We start from the raw sequence: 13261 nt of genomic DNA on the forward strand, positions 1-13261 counted from the left end.
TCTAAATCAACACTTTTCAGAGTCACCATAGGAAAAATGTACCCTAAAATGCATACATTAAGGGGGAAACAACATAAAAGTGGGATTATTATTATTATTATTTTTAAAAAAATATGTATTATCCTAGAGGAAAAGTGCCTGCAAGTAATATATACCTTTGCCTGAAATGTTTATACTGGAAAAGGTGTCCCTATTTTATTTCTTACCAAAATGTGGGGAAATATATTCTGGATTCCCAGGAGGGAGGAGCTGCTTTCCAGAAGGCAAAGAGGCAGCAGATCTTGGAAAGTTTGGGTGGCAGAAAGAGAGTTAAAACAGTTCCTCCCTAGCTTTTCCCAGAGTACTTGTAGTTATGTAAATAGTTGCTTTAGTCTGGCAAGATTCTGTCTATAGCTGAAAAACAATAAAGGAAACTTAAGCAGTGGAACAGCTTGCCTTCAGAAATTGTGAGCTTTCCATCACTGGAAGTTTTTAAGAAGAGACTAGACAGTCACTTGTCTGAAATGGTATAGGTTCTCCTGCTTGAGCAGGGGGCTAGACTAAAAGACCTCCAAGGTCCCTTCCAATTCTATTCTATTCTATTCTATTCTATTCTATTCTATTCTATTCTAACTCCATGAATTTTTGACACAAAATCAGAAATAATAGATCTTAATTGATGAAAATATTGACCAAAGCAGAATTGACAATCACTGGGCAGATAAAGAGGTGAATACCTGCTTCCCATCTTTAGTATCTTATTTGTGTGAGTTTTTGCACTTTATCTCTCCTGGCATATCATAGAGAAAAAGGTGTGCTGCTCCCATCTCTGCTCAGTGCATAGAGACTATTAGGGCAAGTGCAGACAAGGACAGTCTTGCCATTGGATCTGTCACTCAGCTGATGACATTACAAATGGCTGTCCTGTCTTACAAGTCTTATATGTATGAACCCTATTAGGAAGAATCAATTGCAGGTAAAAATTACAAACCCTGGACAATTCCAATTTGTTAGAAATTAGGCATAAGTGGTTACTGCTCACTTGTTACAGTATCTAAATTACCAGCAAATTACTCTGTTTACTTTTGTTATAAAGAAGGCCACCACAAATGCTTGATTCTCTCTGTTTTTCATAGCCACAGTACCTTTCTACGGTTCTCAGCAAGTTTTAGTTGAGTGACATTTGCAGTGTTGTGATTCAGAGCAAGGAAAATGTTACTGGATTGCCTAATGTATCCAACAGTTCCCAGATAAACAGTTCCTAAAAATCCACAGTTGTGCCAGTTCCCTCCCTTTGTGCCCATCATTTATCAGACTCATTGTTACAAGATGTGATGGCACAGACTCAGATGGCTTTTACAGGGGATTAAATATGTTGATGGCAGAAATGAAAACTACACATTAAGCATGAGCCAGGAATGTGCTGCAGCTGCCAAAAAAGCCAATGTAGTTTTGGGCTGCATCAACACAAGTATTGTGTTAAGATCATGGGAAGTGATAGCACTGCTGTATGCTGCTCTGGTCAGATCACATCTGAATTATAGTGGCCAGTTCTGGTTGCCACAAGGGATACTGAGGAACTGGAAACAGAGAAGAGGAACAAGGATGGTTAAAACCCAGAGGCTAAATCCTACAAAAAGCTGTTAAAGAAACTTGATATATTTAGCAGCAGCCTTGGTAAAAGATGTATTCCTAAGCATATGCAGAGTGCCAAACAAATATGGAATAACTGAATAAGAACAAGTCTATTCAGAAAGAAAGACATCATATTATCTGTTTTGGATGCAATAAACCTAGCTCAGATAATCAGGAATGCCAACAGTCATCTATTATTTAAAGTAAAAAGGTATATTTATTATTAAATGCATGGAGTAGCAAAAGCTTCAATTCTAAGCTACATCTTGAAGAGAAAGGAGGAAATTTCCTTTCTTATTAAACATACAGAATCATTTAACTAGTATTTGGTCAAGTGGGGACAGATACAGGGAGAATTTGTGAAGACTTTTCTCATTTGTTTCTTGTCATTTTTTTCTGGTGGTCAAAAGGTCTTAATATAAAAGAAAATGATCGTGCTCGCTTCGGCAGCACATATACTAAAATTGGAACGATACAGAGAAGATTAGCATGGCCCCTGCGCAAGGATGACACGCAAATTCGTGAAGCGTTCCATATTTTTTTTTTTTAAAAAAAAAAAACAACATAAAAGAAAATGATCAGTCTGACAAAGGTATACCCAAAACTGTTTTTATATATATATATTTAGAATTGTATATCCTCTCTTACGCTTGATCTTTCTGTCTATCTGGGCAAGGATGCAAAAATTACATGGAGCAGGAGAGAGATCAAGATAGCATCCAGAATAAGAGACTTGTTTTTCTACAGTTCATTGCTTCAGCATAAAAACTAATCAGTTCAGAAGAAAATCTGTCATTGCAAGTAGTTGATTTAAATAAACTCACATAAAAAATAGTGGTCATGCATTGGACATGGATGAGGGGAAGAGTCTTCACAAATTCTCCTTGTATCTGTCAAAATGTAGTTTAGATGGAAGTGATGCATTTGCTACTCTATGCATTTCTTAATAAATCTACTTTTAAATAATAGCATTTAAAATAATGTAAAGTGCATTATAGCAGTGAATATGAAATTCAGCAGCTTGAAATCTATAATAATTTCATAGATTTAATAGATTTCTGCAGTTTTTGACATTGCAAGTTGCCCAGCCGCTTGATAGTGAGATGGCCAGCATATAGGTCTAATAAAATAAAAAATAACTTTGCTATAGAAGAAGTCTGGATCGCCTTTATTCCCCCCCACACACACATTTTTTTATTATATAATAAAAATAACACTTTGTAGAATATCAATAATAGCTACGTACAGTGGTATTTATGCAATAGAAACTGGAAGTAAAAGTAATTTAAATTAATTTAAAGTAAATTAAACCTTTCAAAGTAAAAAAAATTATAGCAATGTTAAATATTATTTCTAAGATAGATAGATAGATAGATAGATAGATAGATAGATAGATAGATAGATAGATAGATAGATAGATAGATAGGGAGGTAGGGAGGTAGGGAGGAAGAGAGAGAGAGAGAGAGAGAGAGAGAGAGAGAGAGAGAGAGAGAGAGAGAGAGAGAAATGAACATGCAGTTTCTTAAGTTTGACAATTGATATTTAATATGACATTGCCAAGAAGTTTGAAAGTTTCACTTCTTTTAGGCATATTTCTTTTATATCATCACCAATCACCAATCCAGGTTTATTAGAAAGTATGCCCCATTCCATTTCTTGAGCCTCATTGCCATGTATCTGGGTAAACAACTGAGAGTTTTTCCAAACTCCTTTTGAAGATCTCCAATGTCAGCCTGCTCACTTCTTTCTTGTTGCATTGTTATACTGTATTTCTCATCATCAAAAAAATAAATGCAATGATCCACTGAAATGGATATTTTGCTTATCTGAGAAACCTACTCCTAGGCTACTGATTATAAGAAAAGAAATTTTGGTCCTCTCCATTGACCATTGTTAAATGATTTCTGAAATGTTATTCCTTTTCCTCTGTACGCTAAATGTAAGTTTTTCCTTCAGATTTTACTCATAGTTTTGACTTCCCAGACTTCTTTGCATTGAGAAGCTGAAGCGTTTTCTGTATCTTTTCAAAATACAGTTGGAAGTTCATCTGAGGGAATACTGCACCCTAAAAATAAACTACTTACACTTTTTCAAAGCAAAGTCCAGGAAGGATTATGCATTTCCATCCAAAACCAGAAGTGGTAAGAGTCAGATGTAAGTTTATCATTTTCCTTTTATGCTCCCAATGCAATCATAGCTATCATGTCTGAGGAGCATGAGTGGGCACTTTTAGGCTGAGAGGCCCATTCAGTCTTGTGTAGCTGCTGAAAGCTGTTCTCAGGAAATGCATTAAACCCTCAACATCTTAACACAGAGAACAAAATATACCCATACACACAATACTTTCCCTTTTCTTTTCTTGAATACTGAAACAAAGTGCTTTCAATCAGATGGTGTCATAGAAACGGGAGGGGCCCTTTAAACAGAGTCTAGCCCCCTGCTTAATGCAGGAATCCAAATTAAATTATCCCAACAGATGGCTGTCTAGCCTTTACCTCTTGACAGATCCCTTGCAGGCAACCCACTGTCAACTCTACAATGAGCATGGCTGCAGCCATTTTTCCTTCACATTCTAGGTTGCCACATATAACGGAGGGAAGGGGTTGCCCAGGTGCTTCGTTAGTCAAAATAATATTCTGTCCCATGGGAACCAAGGTCATCTGCTGCTCCCGTGACCAGGGACTGCATAAAAAGCCCGCCAAATAAGTATATTGGGGAGCATAGTTGCTTGCGTGGTTTTGTGGGTGGGACATTTAACTTTGTAGTTTAGCGATTGTTACTTGTGTATTCAGATTTGGTTTCACTTTTGACCATGCTGATACTTTGTAACTAATAAACATGTTCTTTGAGGAATTCTCAAGCCTCTGAGTTCTGCTTTATTTGTCTCTGTCTGTCGGAACCATGGCATTAAACCAAGTCTGAATTGCTAGTAATTGGTTCCACTGTCAAACTGCTCTTTCTATCAGGATTTTTTTCTAATGTTCAACCAGAATGTACCTTCCTGCAACTTAGATCATTATTCTATGACCTGCACTCTGGAATGTGAAGGACAGGTTTGACTTTTTTCTGGTGTGACACATCTTCAGACATTTATGTCTCCCTTCAGTCTTCTCAAGATTAATCATGTCTCATTCCTTCAGTCTTCTCTCATTTGATTTAGCTTCAAGTCCTCTAAAAACTAAAAGCTTTACAATTTTGGATTCATTCATGCCCAGAAACATGCATTGATATGGCTTAACATCACAGTACGTTCAGCCATAAGTCTTTAATGAATCAATCAACTGCTTTTATTTAATACTTACCTTTTTTGTAATTAGAGATGGTATGGACTAACAATAGCAAACTATTTCTAATTCTTTTTTTTTAATCTCTTCTGTCCCCAAAGTCACTTCATCAAAATTTAGTAAGATATCATTGAATCATAACAGTATTTTCTTCATTAAAGATTATTTGTTTGTTTGTTTGTTTGAAAATAGAAATAACAAGTTAAAAAGGCTAATGCATCTCTTACTCTTAATATCCCTCTGAAAGAAAAGGCTGAAAGATGTACAGTAGCACTTTCTCCTCGGGTGATATTGCCATTATTTTCTTTAAGATTGTAGAAAGGCTGTAAAAGTTAGGAAAGAGTTTTTGAGTATTTTTCCACTGACAAGGCTTACATAAGTCTATCATTTTTTTTCTCACCCTTTGTCTATATCCTTTCATTTTTATTTTCATCATTCATTCACCCAGTTGAAGTTACATGCTGGAATGTGGAAACATGTTTTGTTTTATTTCATTTTTTTTTCTATCTGGTGAAAGTATTATTTTTGTTTTCTTTCAACCATCACTGACCCTCACCAAGAATGCAAAGTAAAGTGACTGTACCAGCCTCAAATGATGCACTACTATTTTAGAGCAATATGTCTCCGCTATGCAAACTACCTCAGCCAAAGTATGAAGTATGGATGGAGAAATAATGCATAAAACATGGGCTACGGAGTGAGCTATTTTGAAGAGCCATAAATTATGCAGGCTTCATGGAACTTTAAAGAAGTCTGACACTGTGGCAAATCATAGTCTCTTGAGAAGATCTCTCTCTCTCTCTCTCTCTCTCTCTCTCTCTCTCTCTCTCTCTCTCTCTCTCTCTCTCTCTCTCTCTCTCTCTTTCACACACATCACACACAACTTCTCTTGATACACACACATATATGTCCCTTTGTGATTTATGACCAATTCAGCAAATAAAAGGTGCACATTTACTCAAAGGAACTTTCTTAGATCTTTTGATGTTTTTCAAATAATTTGAGGATGCAGGAGCTACACTGTGTGGACAATTTTAGCATGATGCTCTGAGGAGTATTTATTTAGCCAGATAAAATATTCATGCTGTATGTAATCTGACAGCATAGCTCATTATCCTTCTGGTGTATCTTTTACCACAGAGCTTCTTCCTCATGTTTGGTTCCCATGCAATTAGGTAACTTGTCAAAGTATTTACACTGAAATTGGCCATTAGATCACCTGGGTACATAAGGCTACTGTCATTCTAGGAGAAGTTCCCATGGGAATCATAGCAGCCCATATGGTTGGTGACACTTTGCAACTCTGATGGATTCACACAGGCAGCCAACTACAGGAAAAAAAAAACCAAAAAAACCCAAGCAAAAATATACTGAAAGCAAATTGCCCATTATCCAATAATATACAAACAGCCGTATTATTCTTTTTCAGCCTGAAGAATGCAGCCAATCCCATTCCTTTAACAGATGTTTTGGTCTAATTCAACATAGTCCTTCTGTTCTTATAGATAAAGAACAGAAGGAGTATGCTGAATTAGACCAAAAGCTTTCTTGTACAATATCCAGTTTCCAGAGGGGATGGATTTGGGGTAAAATTCAGAATACATGTGATACAGAGGAAAAATGATTCTGTTAAGTGGATAGATGAGAATAAGGTGAGAGAATATAGAAGAAGACCGAAGCATGAAGCATTCATGAAGCAGGAATAATGGAAATCTGCTTATAAAAATATCTTTTTTCCTTGAATGTATGATTTACATCTATGTAAATTACAAAATATACTCCTATTACAATAGGAAAAATTACAGAATACCGTACTTTATTGGATTCTTTATGAGGAAAGATGGAGGGAATGAGTTCAGGAGACAAGGGTGAAGAGAGGTTCCAAATGTGGAGCAGATCATTTATTGCTAGTGGAAAGAAAAATGAAAGTACAATGAATAGAATGCAGAGGAAGAAGTGTAAATCTTGCACAAAAATATATTAGAAGATGCCAAAAGAATAAAAGTAAAAGTGACATAACGAAAGAGGACATGGAAACTACTTTGAACTCAATGAAAATAATTTTATTAACTGGCACCATGGTGAAAATAACAGTAATGGGGAAGTATGAAAAATTATGCTTTGGAATGATGTTCACATAATCAGTTTGCAAGGATCTGATGCTTTCAGAATTGCTATGAAGAAACTAGAGCATGGGCAGTGAAATGTAAGCATTCAAATTATATTAGCCAGAAATTAATTCACCAATAAATAGCAGCCATGCAACATCTATGCTGTATAAATTATAAAGGGGCTGTTTGTTAAATATGCCTGGAAATGTATTTGGCATAATTCTGATTGAAGCTGACAATGAGCAAAATTTTGGAAGCCCAGTGCAGTTTTATGCCATCCATAAACATCCATGTTCAGATGATCTTTTTGCCCTTCAGAGGCAATTGAGAAATGAACAAATGTGAGAGAGGAAATATTTGTCATATGTTTGCTAGTTTAGCAAAAGTATGATAAAGTGAATAGGTTATAATTATGAAATATTTTTGTGAATGTTGCTGAATGCTATCTCAGATATATATATATAAAAAAGGAAGCAAAGCCTGTGTGAACATGAATGAAGTGCTTAGCAAATGGTACAATACTGCAGAAGGAGCACTGTATAGCAAGCCTATATGATGTGGTTGTTTACTGTATTTATGGATAAATGTTCAAACATCCTTGTTGTGACATAGAGATCAATTTATTGGAGAAATGAATTGCATATGTATATGCAGACAATGCTGAGTTCTTAAGTACAGGTAGTTCTCAATTTACAACAGTTCATTTAATGACCATTCAAAGTTATAAAAGCACTGAAAAAAGGGACTTATGACCATTTTTCACATTTATGACCATTGCAACATCCCTATGATCACATGATAAAAATTCATATTTATGGCAGTTGCAGTGTGCCAGAGGCATGTGATGAGCCATGGTGGCTCAGTGGTTAGAATGCAGTACTGCAGGCCACTTCTGCTGACTGCCGGCCGCCAGCAGTTCGGCAATTCGATTCTCACCTGTTCAAGGTTGACTCAGCCTTCCATCCTTCCAAGGTCGGTAAAATGAGGATCCAGATTGTTGGGGGCAATATGCTGATGCTGTAAACTGCTTAGAGAGGGCTGTAAAGCACTGTGGAATGGTATGTAAGTCTAAGTGCTATTGCTATTGCTATTGCTATCACCTTTTGCGATCTTCTGATCAATGGGGAAAGCCAGATTCACTTAACTGGGTTACTAACTTAACAACTGCAATGATTCACTTAACAACTGCATCAAGAAAGGTCTTAAAATTAAGCAAAACATACTTAACAAATGTATCACTTAGCACCATAACTTTTGGGCTCAAATGTGGTCATAAGTTGAGAACTACCTATAAAAACCCTTTTTTGTTGTTGCGGTATATAACGTATGTGTATTGTGAAATAAAAAATATAGGTCTGAAAGTATAGGTATCAAAGTAGATGAGTTTGCAAAAAAATGGAGTAAACAGTCACAAATCGTTAAATGTGAAAAGATAGAGCAAGTTAATTTGAGTACCTTGATAGAATGTGTATTAAAGAATGAGAAATGAATGGAGTAATATAAGAAGGCAAAAACTGGTAGAACATTAGCGATAATATGTAAAGATGGCAGTCTATAGGATATTGCTTTTGCTCAGTTCCAGAAATGTGGGAATATTAAAAGAAACATAAAAGTAAGTTGAGTGCAGTTAAAATGAGCTACTTAAGAAGTTATCTGACCAAACCTGAAGCAATAAGGTCAAGAATGAATGGATCCTAAATGAAAGTAGCCTGAATGTAAAAGTGAGTAACCACTACAAAAAAGTACATGGAAATTATTTGGTCTTATAAAAAGAATGAATCAGGATCAAATCACAAAAGCAGGAAGTGAGAGTGGATCAAAAAGTAGACCAGAGAAGTTGAATAGAGTTTATGATATTCTAGAAAAAGAACAGGAGAAGTTTAAATCACAAAGGACAATATATAAAAAAAGTCTACGGAATGATAGAAAGAAAGATGACCATTACAAATTATTATGCAGTATTTCAAGACAGAAGAATATTACTCTATAATAGTAAATAAGATTGAAACCTTGGAGCTCAAATCTAAATATTGCTTGATTCCTAGATTCTGCAGTAACCTATCTTCATAAGTGCTTTTTTTCACATCTGCAATAAAATCATTTTATGTATCTGACACTCATCCTTGAATCTTCCACAGCTAAGCTTCTGACTATGTTTTGTATTTCTAGAGAGAGATTTATTATCATGCAGGATGAAGCTGTGATGTGCATACATTCAAGAGAAGCACTTTCACTATTCCTGGGGAAAAAAGAATTTGTTTTGTCAATATACAACCATCTTCATCAGGATCAGCAAAATTATAGTTTGTCCTTCTTCACTGGAACTGAACACCCAAGAAGCATCACATAGATTACTGTGAAAAACAAAATTCTAAACAAAGACAGACTTAATCTAATATTTTGTTCTCCTATTCAAAAGGAAATGTAGGGAAAATCCCACCTACAATTTTTTGAGCTTGATAGAAATGAGACAAATTCTTCTTACAAGCATTTAAAATTAGGGACAATGTGCCTACATCCACCCAAAGTGCTTATGAGGGTGATTCACACTTCTGGGTCAGCATTTTCAAAAGGTGTGGAAATTGCAGCTGGTTCCAGATGCCTAGCCAATGCTTTCAACAGCTGCTGCGTAAACACATCTAGCTTTTAAAGTTTTCCAGCAAAAAAAAGAAAAGAAAAGCTAAATATGGACCCAGAACTTAGCTTGCGTTTAACACAATTTAGAAAGAAGCAATTTTTGTTTGTTTTTGTTTAGTTGCTAAAGCAATTATGTTCTTGCAAGGACTTATAGAGCAAATCAGCTTGAGAACTGGGAAGAACAAGTTATATGTTCTGGAAAATTATTTTCTGCATTCGGCCTTTCAAAATTGTAGTGGGAAGTTCTAAGCATGCCTGCTTTCCAACTGTCAGAAATGAAGTCTTGATTCTCCTTACCAACCCCCATGTTTAGTGCATAAATAGACAATAAGCTTGCAAATCCTGTTTCACATGCTGTTTTAAGGGTCACATTGATGGTAAGGGCAAGCAAAGGCATGCACTTCTCATTGTGTGTATATGTATATGAATATGGGAAATGCCTAGACAAGCACCTGCAGTTTTCTTGGCAAGATTTTAGAAGTGGTTTGCCATTCCCTCCTTCCTAAAGCAGAGACAATGATTGGCCCAAGTTCACCCAGGCACCTTTGTGCCTAATACTATACTAGAACTCACAGTTTCCTGGTTTCTAGTCTAAACCACTACAGCAAACTGGTTCTGTAATTCTTTTTAAAGTACTTCCCTCAGGGCCAAAAGTTTTATAGACGTCTTCATTGAATGGGATTCTTGCTTGTTTTAGACATGGTTTGTTGAACAAGCCAAAATGCCCCACTGTTATGATTCCGTGCCAGCCTGTGTTCCCAACAGTTGAGTCCGGGGAATCTGAGGAGGAGGTGGAGGAGGCATTTGGAGGGCCATCAGGGTCAGAGGGAGGCTCTGATGAATTACAAGACTCACGGTTTGATGAAGAGCCTGGGCCCTCCAGTCGTGTTCCAGATGAAGCTCAGCTGTGTGGGGAGAATGAGTCAGACTTGGAGGATTCACACCTGATGGACATGATTGATGCTCGTAGATGCAGGCAATTAGCGAGAGCAGATCAGCAGCAGTCAATAGGATAACTCCAGGGGAGGAGGAGAAGGCACTGAGAGGCAACGCCTTGGGACTACTTTATAAAAAGGGAAGGTATGGGCGGTGCTGGTTGCTGAAGGCAACCGTTGCAAAGTACTTCATGGGATCATGTTCTGTTAGTATTACCGGTGACTACTTTTCTGTTTTGCATTGTGTTTCGTGTGGACAATTTCCTCCATTTGTATTGTGTTTTGCTGCTTTTATTTCTGGACTATTTGGCAGGTTTGTTACCCATATTAAAAGGGATTTGTTTTCTTTTGAGTCTCCAGCCTATTTTCTCAACAGGGGTTTTGTCCTTGTGCTTTTAACAAGGACGGCCATAGGCTGGGATAGAACACCCACTTCGCCTGTTCTGTTTCCAAGTAAAAGGCATTGAGACGAGCAGGAGTAACAAACAGTCTTGTCTTTATTCCATTCACAACAGAACCAACAACAAAAAGGCGCGGATTGCTCTTATACCCCTTTGCAGGGACAGTATCAGCCAATCAATGCAAGGCATTTCTCCCGCCTTGCGCATGCGCGCAAGGGGGGAGACAGCCTGTCTGGTCCCGGGCATTCACGTGGTCTGCCCAGGCCTCTCTGCAGCCTCCTGCACCTGCTGAGTGACTCAGCAGGCCCAGGACATAACATCGCCCATTTCATGAAGCCAAAACAGGCAGTGGTGGGATTCAGCCAATTCACACCGGTTCACAGAATCAGTAATTAAATTTTGTTGAGTTCGAAGAACCAGCTGAATGCACACTGCTTCCGGAAGACTGTTCTAGGCCTTGGAGGCCTGGAGGAGGCTGGAAGTGCATGGATGCCACTTATGGAAGTCCGTTTTAGGCCTTGGAGGCCCAGGTCTGCATCCACACAGAGAACCAGTTGTTCAGGTATTTGAAGCCCACCACTGAAAACAGGTCACTTTTAAACTTAGGACAATGTGTGAAGCTGATCATTTTATTTTCTTCTTTTGCAAATCTCCCTGTGAGGTAGGTATATTGCCTGCTTGCATATTAAAGCTGAGTCACAGATGTTGAATACAAATGTGGGGCTTTTTTGCTGGGAAGAGAGCACAGACATTCTGCAGCATTATTTTAAATAAAGGAGCTGTTGATTTGGCACAAGAATGAGTCTTTCAAAAGTGCAAGATATCAAACAGTACAGCTTCTGAAAAAATAGTCTAATGCAATTCTTAGCTGAGATTACTCTGATATCAACGGCAATGTTTCTAATCTCGGATTGAAGCAGACCTGAAATTACTCTGTTGCCTTAAGAATGAGCAGCTAAGAGAACCAAATCACTGTATAGTAATGTTTTTGAAGGGGAGGCTAAGGGACTAAAAGGACATTTTGTTTTTTTCTCTTCCTGTGTACTGCTCTTATGCTTGGTATTTTGAGGCCAGAAAATCAGTGACTATAATCTGTGCTATCACTCCCAAAACATCAGACTAGGAGCAATATTGGAAGCAGGTTATTTGCTTTTTGTGTGTTTCTCATTGGCTCTTAAAACCTTATTTATTTCTTTGAAGGTAAATCTTGGGAATGATTCAAGCTCACCATTTAGTAATAGACTTTTTCCCATGACTAATGACTCCTAGTTTTCATCCTCCTTAAATAAATACTAATTACAACAATAATAGAAATAATAATACCTGCAAACAGCAGAGTAGAAGAAAAAGAACTGGAGAAAATAACAAAATACAAAAAGCTGCAAATAGAAATAGAATGACTCTTCTACACACATAAAAAAGCAAAGGTAGTACCAATAGTAATAAGTGCCTTAGGTGCAATCCCAAAACAACTGGAGCACGGCTTGTATACCACTGGTATTGACAAAATTGCCATCAGTCAGTCTCCCCCCCCCCCCTGATGAACTGTACAGTTTCCGCTGTCTTAGGAAAGCTCAAAACATTCTTAAAGACTCACCTCATCCCGGACATTCTGTTTTTTGAACTATTACCATCTGGCAGACAGTACAGGATAATAAAAACAAAGACAAATAGGCTGAAAAATAGTTTTTATCCCAGAGTCGTAACCATATTAAATAATACTGTGTAGTGCAACATTGAAGTGCAATATTGGGGGCAGCGCAGTGGTGGGTGGAATATGAAGGATGTGTGTATATAGTGTATGTTTGTATTTGTGGTTTTTACTTGTGTGTGGTGTGCACACACACCACACACAAGTAAAATACCATATCCAGTCTGAACATCAGGCTGACTGTGCGATGAATAATGCCACCATCAGCCTTCTCCAGCCTCTAAATGGATTAAATTACAATGCTGTTGTAGCGCTACCTCTTCAGAGGCCGCCAATGCCCAGGCCCTCCCGGCCACAACCCCCCTTGTCCAGCCTTGCGGTAATGTTCTTTAGAGATCGGTGAGATGTCTTACAACCGGAACCCAGGCGGCATTGATGGGTGGCAGGCTCTTCTTGCTGAAGCAGGACTTTCAGGCACGAACTTAACCGGTCACAATGGTTGATGCCCCGAAGATGTATGTAACAGCTCAGGGCTGCTTTAGCAGCAGGAGTAACAAGCCCCTGAGCAATCGTTCAGAGTCCGATGAAATGGGGGGGGGTAAACCCTGGCTCCAGATGGTAATAATAA

General features: G+C 37.7%; 1 protein-coding gene and 1 non-coding gene across 2 annotated transcripts in view; both read left to right on the top strand.

Annotated features, from left to right (window-relative positions):
- MDGA2 (MAM domain containing glycosylphosphatidylinositol anchor 2) overlaps positions 1 to 13261 on the top strand; it is a gene marked incomplete at its 3' end in the record, with an annotated part of 498834 nt that overhangs the window by 378853 nt on the left and 106720 nt on the right. The window lies entirely within an intron of this gene.
- On the top strand, positions 2049 to 2155 carry LOC114922844. Its single transcript, XR_003810504.1, has one exon. It is a non-coding gene; the product is annotated as a U6 spliceosomal RNA (small nuclear RNA).

This window comes from Protobothrops mucrosquamatus, unplaced genomic scaffold (genome assembly GCF_001527695.2).
Source record: "Protobothrops mucrosquamatus isolate PMUCROS unplaced genomic scaffold, P.Mucros_1.0 scaffold1091, whole genome shotgun sequence".
Taxonomy (NCBI): Eukaryota; Metazoa; Chordata; class Lepidosauria; order Squamata; family Viperidae; genus Protobothrops; species Protobothrops mucrosquamatus.